The 17,602-nt window shown below is 35.4% G+C and overlaps 1 protein-coding gene across 2 annotated transcripts in view; it reads right to left on the bottom strand.

Moving 5' to 3' along the window:
* CSMD3 (CUB and Sushi multiple domains 3) overlaps positions 1-17,602 on the bottom strand; it is a 715,473-nt gene that overhangs the window by 219,477 nt on the left and 478,394 nt on the right. The window lies entirely within an intron of this gene.

The raw sequence follows: 17,602 nt of genomic DNA, 5'->3' as shown, positions 1-17,602 counted from the left end.
TTTTTTTTTTTTTTTTAACCACCAAGTAATAATTATGCAAATTAACTTTATAATATGAGATATATATGCCACACTGATAATTGTTTCCTTATTTGCCATGTCTAGTAGCCATCTTGCCCACTTGCTTGCTTGTTGAACCTACTTCTTGCTATTTTGGCTCTGTATTCAAATTAGTGAAACATGGATTGGATAAGCAGAGTAATGAATGGATGGAAAACAGGCTGTTCTACCAGGCTCAAAGAGCACCCATGATCCAAAACTCAGGTGGCAGCTGATTATCAACAGCATCCTTCAGGGGTGGTTGTTAACTTCAATATTGTCACTGTCATTAAAGATAGGGACAATGGGACCGAGTAAACTTTTGGCAAGTTTACAGGCACTGGAGGATTAGTTGGTATGCTCCAGTCCAGCAATACTATTTAGGTACATCACAGGAGGCTGGAGAAAAGGCCTGGAAGAAACTTCATGATGCTCAAAAAACGAAATGCGAAATCCTGCATCTGGGACAAATCAATCCCAAGAAAGAATTTGCTCGAAAGCAGCTTTGCAGAAAAGGAATAGAGAAAAGAACAACTCTTCTTGGATGTGTCCAGCAAAAGCCTGAATTGCATTCAGAAGTTGCAACAAGCAAAATTCCAACTGCATAAAAGAAAAGAAAGGGCAGTCAAACACCAGAACATTTTTTCCAGAGGTGGTGTATTATCTCCAACCTTGGAGTTATTCAAAGCCATAAGAAGCCTGATTTGTTTTACTCTTTTTGTGAGCAGGGAGTTGGACTAGAGGTCCAAAAGACAAAGGTCCTTTCCAACCTAAACTATTCTATGACTGTTTTTTAACTTTACAAATTCATATTAAATACACACAGACTTCATTTAAAAATAAAAGGACTGCAGTAAGACTGATTTTTGCATTATAGCACTAGAATGTTCCCAATGTGGAAGTGGATAAGTCCCTACGAATTCTGGATTTTAAACTTTCAAGCACTCAGTCTCTAAAATTCCAATTCTCCTTTTTCAGAGTTTGCTCAGCAATTTGCGAGGTTCTATTAATAGTATCAATTCTAACTGAAAGATTTATGAAATGGTCTGACAGACAAGGTGAGTTACTATTTTAAAACTAACTATGAATATCATAAAGAAATTCTCAATAGGCTGATAAAAATAAATTAATGTATTCTCAATAAATAAAATTTAAGAAAGGGAAAGAACCTAGTATGCCTCAAAAGGGACTAGGATTCATGAAATGATATATTTATTTTTATTTTCTCATAAATAAATAACCATTTTGTTTTGATTTGTCTAAAATCTGTGGGAAATTTTACTTCTGTGTTCTCTGTTAAAGTGCTACTTTAAGGAGGCATTTTAAGAAAGAGAGAAAAAAACTCCATGATATTACTACTACATGTTATGCAATTTATTTATTCACATAGTTGTGTGATATTATCTTCAATATAATCATTAGGATAATAAAACAATGATGATTTCATAGTACAAGTACACTATAGAGCTACAAAACCACTAACTTAGAATAGTTAGCATAATTTGTCCCACAGTCTTTGGGAATGTGATTGGGTAGAAATAAGTAAAAACCTCGGATAGGTATGCATACTGGACTATGCACTGGGACAAGGGAGGGGAGTGTTCCACACTTATAGTAAGATTAAAGTGTAAATAAATTATTCTTTCACAATATTTCTGAAAACCACATATGTTTCTTTGCAAACGCGTGTCTAAATGCAACTTGACTAATTAGGAGTGGGATTAATTTAAATTAATTTTGGCCATGTGAAAGTTAGGTGTCTTATTAACAGGCTTGTTTCCCAGATTCCTTCTACAGTCAATATCACAAGGGAGAAATATCTACCTCTGTCTTAAACACTTAACATTCTCATGTGATGGAATGGAAGGAATCATCATCCTGACACATCAATCTCTTTTGATTAAGAGAAAAATTCTGTATGAATAATTTATATTAGACATGTAACCTCTATCTTAAGAATAAATTTGTTATAATAGATCTTATTTTGACTCACTTGATGTCATATATTTTTCTCAAAAAGGAGATGGAATTTTTTTTTTTTTTTTTTGATAAATCACATTGTCAGAATATGAATCCTCAAATGCAGAAATATCTTTTTGGGGGACAAGGTTAAAAAATAATGATATAAGAAAGAAACTAGAGGAGCAAAATATCAGTACTTACATAACTATAGAACCAATGCATTTCTTAATAGATAGCATATATTAACTGTATATTCAAATAGAATTTCTTAATCACAGCTTTCTGTAATATCTGCTGTGCTACTTAGTTTTTGTTTCACGTGCCTGACTCTAGCCCATCATTACTACTGTTAATGACTTTGTCTTTTTCTTTGATTTCAGAGAGGATGTCTATTATAATTGTCTTGATAGGGTGTGTTCTGTACAGCATTCTTGACTATCTGTTTGCTTCTTTATTCTGTTTGGGTTTTTTTAATATTTCTTTTTATTACCTACCTTCAGCCTATTTTTTTTTTTTCCTTTTGAAGTTTCTATACTGTTTTACTTATGAAATATATATTCCAGTACAAAAACTATTATTTTTTTTCCTATTATATATTTAGGGACCTCAGTCACTGCCTTCATCATTCTCCATGAATATTTGTGGACTAAGCAAAAATCTCAGGAATTATAAAGTCCCTTATAATTTTGCAATGCAGTCTTCAGAGCTTTCTTCAAAATAAATGGAGCAGGCTACCACAATTCCCCATAAGTTCATGTATAGTCTCTAAAGTTCTTCATGATATATTAGATAGATAAAGTAAAAAAATAATACATCATGTTTCATTCTATTACAATCATTGTAAACTCAGAGTTAAGAAAAGACTTCTCTTACAGTCACATTGTCTTGAATAACTAGGAGATATGGCTTGTAAATGTAATTGATGAAATTGCTATAAACTACATTTTAGATGGGAAAAAGACAAACTCCAAAAGTGTCTATTATTTAGCACATGCAGCACGACCAGTGCAAGAATGACTGTGTGTGTAGCATAAACCTGTGTGTGATCATCTGAGAGCTTTTTTTTTCCCTAATGAAGACAAAGAAATGCAGAGACCTATTTTATTCTTTCTCTTTACTTTTCTCAATGTAATTATTTGGAATAATTACACTGCAATCAGTCAAAAGATTTGTGCTATATTAAGAACTCAAAGAGGCAGTTCTTGACCAAGAACTCCAGCTTCATGATGGAGATAAATGAGAGTCAATGTTCAAACCATTCAATAGCTGAGGAATTCTGGACAGGTTAGACACACAGAGCTTGTATGTCTTTCTACGTGTTCAGGGTGGCAGAAAGTGTTTGGAGCTGAGTGGGTTTATGCAATAAAACTCCAGATGGAGTTTTGTTTTACATTGAGGCATGGCTTTAGAGCACACAAATTGATTCTTTTTGGATGAAACTACACTGGAAGATACACTTCTGAACTACAGTAGAACAAATCTGAACCAAGAATATCTCTGAGTATGAATAGTGTTGCCAGAACTGTTTCATTACCAGATGCTTCAATCATTGCATCAGCTCCTGGTAAAATATGTTACTTGCTAATACAGAAATAGCCAAAAGACCCACAAGTGAGACTTAATATCTCAGATATCCATACAAAATATCTAATGTAGACTTTGAATATGAGACCAACAATTCTCCAGAAAACATGTGCTAATGCACAGGCACAAGTAATACTTTGGAGAGTTAGTTATCTTACCCCATTCCCGCTATGTGACTTGAAGAAAGTGGGGAAGAATCTTGTTTTGGAGCTAAGCCATGTAAAAAATTCTGCCTCCCCCTCCCCAAACTTGTTTGGATTTCTCCTAAGAGCATTCATATGATCAGATTCATATGTTCTAAGCAGTTAAGATGAGAAGAGGTAGTACCTTAAATCATCGCTTGACTATCTGTACATGGCTGTACGAAGGCTCCTATAGAGCTGCAGAAGCTGTTAACCAGCATTCAGTCATACCCAGAAAGAGTTTAAACACTCATCTATCTACACATTTCCTTGATGTGGGATAGAAAAACATTTTGATACATCTCTTTAATAATAATGCACTGAAAAACATTTAAACAATAAATCAGATAATTAAATTATTGTAAATTGGTCATTCCTGCCTGAAAAATAGAAAGTTACTGTCAGGGTCCAAAGGTTGATAAGCCCAGGCAATTTGATATGTGGCTGTAATGTCCTAAGATGACAGCTCCATTTTCATGCAGGAAAGATACTTTGAAACATGGCATTAAAAGTGTGATAAGGCAGTAATAGACTCTGCTGATGCTGGGCTCAATATAATAAATGTCTTGGGATTTATTGCTGTTAGCAGTGATTTCTAAGTTTCATTTTCTAATGCATGCCAGGTCTAATATCAGTAAAGAGTCTGAATCCCAACCCTGAGACAAAATTACTTCTTCATTTCGATTAATTTGTGCATGTCTTCTGGAGAGAAAAGAAAGGAAAATTTTATTTGTTTATTTGAGAATTAGGGGAAAAAAAGGTTGTTTTTTTTCTCTTTTTTTTTCTCTTTTTTTCTCTTTTTTTTTTTTTTCTCTAAAGCACAAAATCAGGGCAGAACTTCTAAGCCTTCCAAACTCCATAATACACAGATGTCAAAAATATTTGTTCTTAACCTATTTAAACCAATGCATTCTTCTAAACTCCTATCACTTTAAATAAAGGTTTTCTATAATTGTTGGTCTTTCAAATTTGCATCAGCCTGAACCAATCCTGACAGACTGCACCTTCAAAATTCAAGCTGTCTCAGACTCCATGTAATATGTCTACCCGTATGGACACTGCAGTCTCCCTGAATCTCTAATACTGTCTGTTTGACAATCAGGTCAGCCTGGTATTTGCTATCTCAAATCCAACCCTCTATACAACTTTTCCTGAAAAAGAAAGAATAAAACAGCCACAGCGGTTTTATTGTCTTCTACCAACAGAAGCACTGCTAAGATAATTTTGTTTTAATCTATTTTTAACTTCTGTTTCTTCTGTACATCTAACAGAGATTTAGGAGCATAGCCATTATAATTCTTAAGTAAATTCTAACCATAGACTCAGTTTGTCTCCTTTTCATGATTTCATAGATTCTATCTAAGTTTGTCAGTTATTGTTTGAAGACTAAAATGGGAAAATATTAAGAATAAAGCACAGAATCAGAATTTTATTTGGGACAACACACCCCTTCAACAAAAAGAGTTTAACATTTTGCACAATCAGGGGTTTCTAGGTTGTCTAGGCAAGTGCTCTGTTTACCTGACTCTTAACTACATCATCTTAGGCAAGTATTTTGGGTTTCATTCCTCTCAGATTCTGAAACAGTAAATAAGTTAGGAGGTATAAGATAGGTCAGGTTTACTTTGCATGGGAAAAAGAAAACAAAAAACTCAAACAAACAAAAGATCCAAAAGCACAGAAATTAGTAAAGTGGGGTAGACCACAGTTCATATATCTCCCATCTGTTAAGAAGCAAAAGATAGAATACATATTGATGTAGCTTGTCACATAGAACTTCCTGACTAATTCAAGAGTCAATAGCTCAAAGAATGCAATACATAGGCCTAGCTTCAGTTTCTGTTTCAAATAATCCATAACTATTCTAAATGAAATAAAAGCTTGGAAAGAAAATAGCTAAATCATCAGTATAAGTTTCTGTTGCAGATCTTCCAAGATGACCAGACAAAAGATGAAATTCTTGAACAAATTTCTGGGAGAAGGTCCATGTTGAGTGTCTAGAGCTGGGATAGCAAAGTAGCTTGCTTGTCTTGATGCTGTATGAACTGTGAGAGGTGATGGAGCAGTAGATGTTGTGGATTGTCAATAGTAACTTCCAGGAAACACGCTCCTAACTTTCTCAGAGCAGCAGCAGCAGCAGCAACCACCTTGGCAATCCAAGGCTCTGGCATAGGCAACGGGTCATTTTGCTGTCCAAAGCCAGAGGAATAGTACTTATCCTGCAGATAGCAGGGCCCATCGCCACCATATCTCCAGAACTCTCAGTGAACCTTTCTGAGTCTTATTTCCCTCTTACACTAGAGCACCGGCCAAATCCATCCTAGCCCCAAGCCTGGTACCACACATAAGAACAGGAAACAGATGATGGAAGAAAAGTTATACTTTGGAACAGGAAGGATAACACTCCTGCCCAGCAGCCCTCTGTGGGTATTTCCCTGGCTGCCTCTGAACTCACAGGGACTGCAACTTGGGCAGAACACAAAAAGGGGTGTGCAACACAGTCTGAAGGTCTTCACACCACAGCTGTGTTGTGTACTTGTCTTTGCAAACATGTAGTTGTCAAACATAGGTTGTGTGCATGCTATTGTCAAACGAAGGGTTAAGTCGAGGGGATTGTTCCCTCCTGAAAATAAGTTCACTAAGCGAGTTACAGATTTCTTGTGAATTTGTGCACCTACATAGTCTCTAAAGTGGGGATTTTGCTGGCTGTCCCCAGGCTCACAGAAACAGCCACAACTTGTGAAGTTAGATGAAAAGACGCATGCTGGAGACTGCTGCTAGGTCCTTTACAAGGAAACGGCTTTTTTTTTTTTTTTTTTTTCCCTATTTCCCAGCGTATAACAAATTATATTCCCATTTTGGTAATATTATCCTGGTAATAAATAACCTTTTTATGGTATTTTTCTCTTAAACTTCTGATGCATTATGTGTGGGCACATGCACATGCACATACATCCACACTTGCACATAAACTGACTACAAAGCTTGCTGGGAGATCCCAACCAGCAAAAAAAGCATTAGAGGTGACCCTGACTAGCAATCTTATGAAGGCAATTATTACCAACAAAAATAGAGAGTAAAGCCATGCCTGGTAACCCCCATAACACACTCTGCTCTGAGAATACATTTGACAAGTGGGAAATGGGAGGGATTTGGGGGAAAAACATCTACCCTCTGAAAACTACTACTAAATCAGGCAATATAATCATAAAATCATAGAATGGTTTAGGTTGGAAAGGACCTTGAAGATCATCGAGTTCCAACCTCCCTGCCATGGGCAGGGACACCTCCCACTAGACCAGGTTGCCCAAGGACACATCCAGCCTGGCCTTGAACACCTCCAGGGATGGGGCCTCAACAGCCTCTCTGGGCAACCTGTGCCAGTGCCTCTCCACCCTCACTGTGAAAAACTTCTTCCTAATGTTTAATCTAAACCTGCCCTCTTCCAGTTTAAAGCCATTCCCCCTCATCCTGTCACTGCATGCCCTAGTAAAAAGTCCTTCCCCAGCTGTCCTGCAGGCCCCCTTTAGGTACTGGAAGGCCGGAATAAGATCTCCCCGGAGCCTTCTCTTCTCCAGGCTGAAGAGCCCCAACTCTCTCAGCCTCTCCTCATAGGAGAGGTGCTCCAGCGATATGACTGGTTTGCAGTCCATCCAGGAGCCAAGCTCCCTACAGCATAGGGCAATCTGTACAGGAGCCAAGCTCCCCACAGTGTAGGTCCAGGGGGTCCATCCACAGGGCTGGAGGCTAGCGCTCCCACAGCTTTGCTCAGGAGCCTTGTGATGAGCTGAAATGAAGGTCCTGGGCAGGGGTTAAGGGGGTTCCCGGATGAGGATGCTCAGGGTCAGTAAGGCCTGTTTAGTGCACTCAGGACCCTGCCATAGGAAAAGATTATTTTCTTTCAGAAACTTTGGAAGAAAACATAAACAAGTTTGAAAAAGTTGGGAAAAGCTGAGTTTTTAAAAAATGTTTTACTGAATTTGTTGTTCATAGAAAGAATTAATTAATTACTTAAATTTCTGTGCATAGAGTTGTCTTCAAGGATCTTACTCTTAACTATCAAAACATACTTGATTTTAGTAATTTTATTTGGCATGTAGGAGAGTTATTAATCATTTTGGCCGAAAAATAAACAAAACAAAACAAAACAAAAATTAAATTTGGCCAAAGCCTTGGAAAAAAGAAAAAGAAACATCTGTCTGGTTTGGTTTTGCATCTTTCTCCTGCCACATATTCAAGGGTTTTAGTTAAACCGTTTTATGTATTTGATGTATATTGGAGCTTATTAAGAAATCCACTCCACACGTAGTTCAATCAGTGTAGATTCACCTGTTAGATTTTCTGGGAAGGCTCAACAATAGAGGTAGCTTTGAAAGACATCACAGATTCATGGTTAGCATAGATACCAAGTCCTATGTTATTAACTATTCATCATGTTGGTTTTGTTTTGTATTGCATATGATTCTTTATGAAATCTGGTGGTTTATACTTCTGTGTTTCCAACTGCAATGGTTTGTATGACCAGTAATGATAAGTTTTAGAATAAGTTTCAGAACAAGTTTCAGAACCTGATAACTTAACTTGGAAAACGTAGACGATTTGGCCAACTGTATACTTAAGTATTATTTCATTGCTATTGTATTCAGAATTTGTATCCAGATTATTTTATGTATTCTACTGATTATCAACCAAAAGTATTTAGTATCAGTTGTTAACTGAACTTGTCTTAAAAGTGTTGTTTACATTGTAGCCTCGTATAGTCTCACATTCTTTTTTGGGGGGGGAGAGAGTTGAGATCAAGTTCTTTCCTAAGGGACTTTATTTGATTTTACTGTCAAACATGTTTTAGTTCTTAGGTACATAACAGGCACAGGTTTAATGAGATAACCTAATTTTGTTTTTTCTTATTGTTTTTGTTGTCAATTTGCATTAGTTTTTAAAATGCATTTTATTAAAACTATCTGAGGCACTTCACTGCTCTTATTGGACAACCTTATAAGCTATTTTTTCCCAGTTCTTAAGTAGATCTCTTTTTCCATAAATATGAACTCTTCAGTTCTGAACATCTATTATCCCTTAAGCATTTGCTCATAGCTTTGGCACTGAGTATGAAACCCAGCCCCAAATAAATTAATTGACATATGGTTTCAGATAATTGCTGGAACTCAGCAGAAAATGGATACTGTGACAATATGTAATCATGCTGGCAATGCATTCCAGCTGGGGAGAAGTGGTTTGAAAATCTTAATTTCATTTAGATTGCATGCTTTGGGGTTTGGTTTTTTTTGGAACTACAGGGGGTTTTGAGCTTTTTAGACAGATTTACCCCTACTTCAGATGGCATATATGAATACAGGGAGATAGAAATAGCTTCTCAGAAAGAAGCAATCACCAGGATCTTGGACCACACACAAGGGCTACTCATGCATTGAAAAAATCTTACCAACGATTATCCATTTTTTAATACCATTTCTACTGAAAATATTGTTAAGATGATCTGAATACATCTGCTTAATTTGATTCTTTACAGATTAGTGTACAACCTGTTCTGTTGCAACTGTTAAGGATACAGTTGTGCAACAGAACAGCACTGCTGGTTTGCCTTGTCCTTTATTTTGCACTCTGGGTGAACTGAAATCGTCTGAAGACAGGGGGACATTGCTCCTACCTTAAAAGTTAAATTTTCTGTTTTGTCTTTTAGTATCATAAATTGTATATTTGCATTATAGCCTTACAGTTTCAAAACCCTATTAATATTTGGGGAGGGCCAAATCTGGAGCTCCTGATGCCTGTTAAGTAGGAAGGTGTTTAATCTGTCTCACGAATTCAGCATTTGTTGATTTTTTGCTTTAATTTGTTTTGTACTATAATTGAACAATTTGGCATTGATACAGAATTGGCCTCATTATTTGGTAAACTTCTGTATGTAGACTTGAATGTCATTACTCTGATCTTTGTTAAGATAATAGATTTTTTTTATTTAGGAAAGCATTATAGTGTGGTCACTTACAGAAAGTTACAGAACACTGTCAGGAAACAGTTTCTGTTTTCTTTATTCTCATTATACAGGTTACATCTTCCCAAAAAAACAATGGGAATACAAAGAAGAATAAATACTTGATTCTTATTTTAATTTTCTTTTGCAAGATTTTAAAATTCTTCTGTGTAAATTAATTATATCTCAGACTGCATGTCTGAATATGTCCAGCCAGTAAATGAAGTTACCAGTCCACCAATAATTTTTGTTCACAGTCACATGTAGAAGACTGAAAGGTAAGCAATTCTTCGGTCAATTGTCTTTGCTATGTCTGTCCTTTATGCGATTAGGCAGTTTACTGGAATGCTTTTAAGAAAAAAAAAACCCAATATTTCTATGGTAATAAAATAGCAAAAATCTCCCTTTAATTTAACTACGTTACAAAACACCTAGCCCTAGCCAAGAATGGGGTAACAGGGAAAACAGGAACAGACAATGAGCTGACAAACTTGAAGTAGCCTCCATGTAAAGAACTATTCTCAAAATTGAAGAAGATGTATACAAGATGTAAAAGTCCGTATATGGAATTTGAAAGAATTATGGCTTGAGAAAGAGGCTCTGGATTCCACAAGTGAAAGCTTTTCAAAAGGCAGTGAGATTAGTTACAGAACATGAAAAAGTATCACTGATCAAGTGTAAATCTAGTTTGATATGCCTTCAAGGAATTTCACTTATATAAATATATTTTTGCCATTCTCCTAAAATATTAGTCTCTCTAGTTACATTTTTGTGATATGTTCATTCCATTACAAGCTAGCAAAACTTTCCAACACCTACCTTTCTTATGTTATGGTTTTCATACAATAGAAAACACACTTCAGTTACACTCATTGGATGAAAATGAGAGATGCATAAGTGTAAGGACAAGAAGACCTTGGCGAAACAGAAGATAAACCTCAAAATAGCTGTCCCTTCTGTACATCTATGCATTTTACTCTAATCTGAGTGTAAATAAAGGATAACAGTACTGAAGATGTATCTGTACTTGCAGGAAAGAGCACATTGTGTGTGTGTGTGTGTGTGCATGCATATATGTGTGTGCCTGCATACATGTGTGTGCCTGTGTATATCTATAAAGGATGGCACAAGAATCATCAATAATAGATATTACAGATACTGAAAATTAAGAACAGAAAATCCATCTCCAAAGTAGCATTAACACAGAATCTGTCAGTGAAAACTGAGAGCAGAACAACTATGACATCTCATTTATTTACCATTGGAAAATGGTTTCCCCAGTAGTATGATTGAATGTCAATTCATGCTGTTTTCTTCTGTGTTTTATACCAGATAATTAGCAAGATACACTTTCAGAGAGTACTGCAAAACCAGCTCACTACTACTCTCCTACATGCAAAACACATTTTAAGAAGATATTTCAATGAGGCAGGATGAACTTCACATACATTTAAAGATGCAAAACGTCACCTTTACATGGTTTCCTCAAAATAATTCCTGTAAAACTCAGCTAATGAATTTGCCAGTCACAGTGCAGTTTGCCTGTAGTTCTATGTAAGGTTGCAAAAAAGGACTGTTGAATAACCAATATAGTGTATGAATGCGAAGACTAATTTTCAGGGAGAAATCTCCACGAGACAAGTGGTTTGGGAGATAATTCTTTGTACAAAGATGTAATAAGCAAGTAGCAAGCCCTGATCTCATGCAGTTTTACTCATTTACTGATAGCAATGGAAATGCAAGGAAGGGAAAGCTTCAGTGATGTTATACTCCTTATCCACTCAATCAAGGCACATAATTTTGGTCCCAAAAGAGTCTAAAGAGGCAAACTGTATTATTAAGCATAGGCTACTATTTAATGGTCAGGCTTCATTATCCCTTCATTCTCTGATTTGCTACTGTGACTAAAATCATTCAATTGTGTATGTGGATACAGATCAAATTGTAATGTCCTTCTATTGATGCCACAGCTATCTGTTAAGAAGACAACTGTTAGACAAAATAGCATAATCCGTATACTTTTTACTATATTTTTTACTAATACAAAATGGAAAATAAAATACATGCTATTAATTAAATCTTCAAAGTATCTTAGCTGGAATAATTTCAAACATTTGTACAAACATGCTGCTATAGAAACATTTGACTGTCTTGTGCACTATTTGATAAATAATTAACTTTAAAGAATTTATTGAAAGAGATCAGATTAACCAAGGATAAAAAAATTGATGAAGAAAATTTCCCTTTTGGAAATAGAAAAATAGTTTCACCTATAATGTTATGATTCCACATAAAGATATTTTTGCACTTCCAAATTTATTTTGTTTCATAGACAATTATAAAGATCTGTAATGGTTTTTGTTTGCAAATAAAATGACCTACCAGAAGTACAAATTTTGTCCAAGAAACATAAATTACCATGTTCCATTTTTGTATTGAAATATGTATTTCACACATATGAAATTAAAATATGACCTTAAAACATTAATCTGAGACATATGACATTCCCCATTTGGAAACAAATCAGCTTGAACTCTATGAAATGCTATATCACAAGTCAGACAAAGTCTATTTTGAACTCTAAATCTGGAAATTTAAGGCAAGTGAGTAGGCCTGGTATTGATGTAAGTTACAAGGGTTTGGCCAAACTATGTTGTATGGGGTTTAAATTAATGAAGTTCAATCTTCAATATAATTAAAGTAAGTTATTTTTATGGTGACATGACCAAGAGGACTATTTATTTATTTATCAATTCCAAAGTACTTATAAGTACTTATACTGTTTCTTTCAATAGTTCCTTTCTGCTTTCAGCTCTCCATACCATAACTCCAGGTCTCTCTAGCTGCAAGCCACTACCAGGGCATTTTACATGGTAAGCGTTAACTCAGGGTATTTGCCTGCATAAAATACACATATCCTATACACTACTGAACTAAAAGATAATATCTACTGAGCAGATAATATAATTTATACACCTGTGACAGGAGCGACATTTTTACCATTGAAAGACACATAAATGAGCCTTACCAATATCTGCTATTTAGAAGAAAGGCAATGGGTGATATAAGGAAACAAATTTATTCAATGGGTTCTTTCTTTTAAGCCTCTCAACAACAACAACAACAAAAACCACCTCACACAGAAAAATACACACAAAGAAAAAAAAACAAGAATACACACGCCAACGCCACCCTCAGCAAAACCAAAACAAAACCAGAGGGCTAAATGTAGAAGTGTGAACATTCATGGTTATTTCTGGTAGAAAAATAGTCATCCTGAAATCTCTAAAACCAAAGGACTCTTCTGAAAGTTGGAAGAAATAAACAAACTAGAGTATGAAAACATTTAAGATGAAAAGATGGTTCTACTATGGAATAGACATGAGGAAGACTAAATCCTGTCTTGCTGCTTCAGAAAAGTGAAGAAGTTAGGTTAGGAAGTGATCCTTATACCAGTAGTGCTAGTAAATAGCACTCTGAGAAAGAAAATTGTTAAATTCCCCAAACCCATTCTCAAATCACCTGCAGGTTAAACATGTCAGAAGTAGAGATCTCTGTTACTGTAAAACTGGAGAAAAGAAAAGAAAAAAAAAACAAACAAACAAACAAAAACCAAACAAGAGGGTGTTCAGTTTTAAAAAATGTTCCTAAATGACCGTGGTGAATATGGGTTTTTTGAATGCAAAATTCCCACCAAAAACCCAGCCACACCCAAAAAAAAAACCCTAACAATGAAAACCAATCAACAAAATGATAAAAACAAAAAAAATCAGACACAGGACATTTAGAAGACCGTGTAGCTTTAAATCAGCACAGAAGTTAAACACAGAAAGCTGACTGGTAGGCCTTTAATCATTAAATGTAATCAAAGTAAGCAATATCATGCATTATAATTCTAGACTGGAAATTAGTATTACCAAACTTAAGACATCCAGGTAGGTATCTGACACAAATTTTCTAGGCTTTTTTCTGTATTCTACAGAGACAACTACCTCAAAAGGTCTATTCACGCAGTCTTAAAATTAGGAGGGACAGCTGTAGTTTGGCGGTAGAGTAAATTCAAGCATTTAAAGGCATATCCTGTTATATAAGAAATTGCTGTCACGTGATATAAAATACTGCTAGATGACCCATTTACAAAAAACTCCCAAATACTCAAAACATATTTACAGGTTAGTTCTGCACTGGCTGCCTTGTAATGCTCCAAAAATGCTCTGTATGGTGTGCTGTTTAATTAGTCAGAAAAGCAACTGCACGCTTAGGCCTGAGCAGAATGTGGTCTGTGGTGCTGAGTGACTCAGTAGTGCAGCTATTAATGGTGAAATAATGGCCTATGAAAGATGATTACAGATCCTTCCTTTCTGCGTGAATGATAAATGGCACCTGAACTGTTAAAGATAGCAGATAAAACTTGCCTTTAATACCAGATTCAAAGGCCCTTGAAATCTATGGAAATAATCTCATCAACTTCAGTAGGATCTGATATTACACACTTCACATGTATTAAAGAGACTAAAAGATTATTTTAAGCACACACAATTATTATCACCCAATTTTTGTACTTTGGTGTTCCCACTCAACTTCTTTCAGTTCTTTTCTGTCTTTTCCTCTTTCAGCTACTACTTTCAGCTTGGTGAAATGAAGCAAAGTCAGCTGAAGAAAATGTTTCATTATGCTTAATACATCTGTCTGACCCTGAGATATACAGCTCATGTCTCTGGCAAATATACACTTGTTCCCTTATCTTCCTCCTTCATTTTTCTTGAAGGTCTGATTTTCTATTTTGTGCAGAATTTATTGACCAAATGAAGTTACTGCTGATTTCACTGGTGTTTTTTCAGTATGTGCTGGGCTCTTCATGCTTTGTCTCTGACAGTTCAGAGAAAATATGCTGTAACAGGTACTTCCTGTTTGCACACTGCTTTTGGCCTGTTGTCAAACTTTCATTCTTCTCCTAATTTAAGGGAAGAATGCTGGCACCTGTTCTCTAGCTACATTATTCAATCTGTTCATCCCATTTAGATGTGTTCCAAAATCCTCATTTTGCAATCCTACTGGGAAATCCCCAGAGTTTCTTGTTTTTCTTTTACATGTATATAAAAAGCTTTTAAATATTCTGCTTTCATACACATCTTTTTGTACTTTGCTTTTCAGGCTTCATGAGCTCTGCTTCCTATTGTGTTCCTTCACTGCCATCTCAAAAGACACTGCAGAAACTGGGAAGTATTAAAGTTTATGTGAAGAGATTCCATAGTCGTGGTTTGCAGACATTCAACAAGAAAATAAAAAAAAAAGTATTATACACAAAGTACACAAAGTACATCAAAGACAATACTAGACCAAAGGTCTACTCTGCCTAGTGATGAGATGTGAAGTCATGAGTAGTGGCATTTATTTCTTTGTTTACATTAGATGTATAAAACAAGCTGTACTTCCAGTAGTCCTAGGTACATGACGGTGGTGAAAAGTGTAGAACCGTGAGCAGGCTGATCTCCCTTATTTCATCCCAAATCCATCACTTTCTCTTCTCCCTCTCAGAGTAATGCATAGTTATAATCATTTAGAAAATTTATCCTTGTAAAGCATAAAAAAAAATCTGCAGTATTCCTTAGAAGTTCAGCATAAAGTAAATAGTTTCCTTCATATTGATTGCTTATGGTGAGAGATTACAAATATTAAAATCATGGAAATAGTTCTACTATTTCAAATAACAAAATCCCCCGCCCCTTTTTTTTTTCGTCCAAAAAGACATGCAAACAAAAAGAAACAAATAAAACAGACTAATTGAGACAATGGGAAAGAAATTCTCATCTTTACTCCCTTCTCCTTCCCATACCCTAATTTTTACAAAATTATTAACAGCTTTGACACCTTGTAAAGTATTGTGTTGGGCTTCCCTAGACAGAGACAATTCTAACAGTACCAGCTGTAATACCTAATACTAATTAAATTACAATTTTATTTCTACTATTTATATAACATTTCATCTTCCCTAGCCTTTCCCTCTCCCCCCTCTCCACTCCTCCCCTGCCTTTACTTTTGTGAAGAATGCTATCTCACCTGTAATTTATGTTACAAGATAGAAGTTAATTTTCTGTATATATTGGATGATTTGTAAAGGAGTCAAATTCAAATTATACCACATTATCAATGGTGAACATTTTCACTCATTAAATAAATGACAGATGCAGAGTCATGTATAAACAGTTGATAAAATGAGATAAAAAACTGTAAGAAACTGATAAGAAGTTTAATCCACTTTTTAGAAACAGATTTTTAGTTTAAGGATTAAGAAAATAATACAAAAAAAATAAAGCCTTCAAGGTTCTAAAAATGTTTGAACATAAAATATCCGTTGTCATTGAATAACATTCCTCTTGAGGTAAAAGGGCCAATAATCCACTTAAATACTCATACCCAATTTCATGAAATGGCAAGAGGAAAGTAAAAGCAGATACCTCCCGTGTGAGCTTTTTGTTTGTTAATTATACTGTAGCTAAAGTATGCAGACACCATCTGTTTCACTCAGACAACATTACAAACTCAAAGAAAGTATATGAAAGCTTGAAACAAAGTTGCACTGAATTATCTTTCTCTTTCCTTCATCTCCTCAAATACATTTCTTTCCTGGTTAGCGAAAAAAAAAAAAATGTTCATATAGTAGCAGTGCAATTTAGGTTGTGAAGCTCTTTATACATTATATATAAAATCTTAACTTGGGGAAAAAAAAAACAAACAAAACCAAACCAAAACAAACGATCAACAATAAAATCTCTGTGGCTCTGATAAGGAGTATATACCCAAACTGTGCAACATCAAGTATTTGAGAAGGATCACTGTGATTTTGTGAACCTGGACTGAAGAGTAAGAGAAATGCTGAGGCAGTAACACTTCATGGGTCCTTTAAACTGTCATCATTAGATCTCAACAGACTGCAAAAGCATGGAGAATTAAATAAAATACCACCTCTCCTTGCAGATGAAACTCTAAAACCTCTTTTCAGGTAAAGCACTGGACGTACATCAGTAGCTGCTTTATGGCTTTACTACCATGTACCATCCATTTTCCCTTGCAACTCCATTCTTATTCTATATCAATCTCTTTTTCCACTCACCCTAAATGACTACCTGAGTAAGTTCAGTGCATAAAGCTCTCCCCATTTCCTTTTTTGCCTAACCATTAAATAAAGGAGCATGTCTGAGACTGGAAAGCAGACATGTGCGACTCTCCCAAGCAGGGTCTGGAAAGGGGTAAAGCAAAAATATCTTGGAGCTAAGGAATTAAAAACTATTCATGGCTTCAAAAACCAGCAAATGGAGCAGAGGTATTATTTCACTGCAAATTAAATGTCTTCTACTTTATCCTTTCATTCACATAGTTCATCCTTCCTTCAAATTACTATGTGCGCATGCGTGTATTTATCATACACATAGAAAGAATGAGGGTAGGGGGAAAACAAGGGCTAATACAACTACCAAGCACAGGAAGCACAACAAGGTAAATAATGTTATCATTAAGGGTCTCTGTGTCAATCCATGTTAGAAACATTGCTACTGTTAGACAAAATTATATTAGATCAGATCTTGCTAATCTTGGAAAAAAAAAAAAATATAAATTTCACTGACCAGTAAAAGAAAGAAGGTCAAAATGGACCTCACTCAATGATTTCTTCTGTATCAGCACTAAAAATGTCTAAAGGGATTTAAAAACAGTTAAGTAACTGTTTAGATTTGTCACCGTGCTGCCTGTAATAAGATGAAATAGTGCTAGAAGGCAAAAGGGAGAAGGACACTGCTGTTCCTGTAGTGCTGTTTCCCATTTCATCCTATACAAGCACAGC

This window comes from Charadrius vociferus, unplaced genomic scaffold (assembly GCF_000708025.1).
Source record: "Charadrius vociferus isolate BGI_N301 unplaced genomic scaffold, ASM70802v2 scaffold168, whole genome shotgun sequence".
NCBI lineage: Eukaryota > Metazoa > Chordata > Aves > Charadriiformes > Charadriidae > Charadrius > Charadrius vociferus.
The sequence above is the reverse complement of the archived record's forward strand: the minus strand, read 5'-3'. Positions and strand labels throughout refer to the sequence as shown.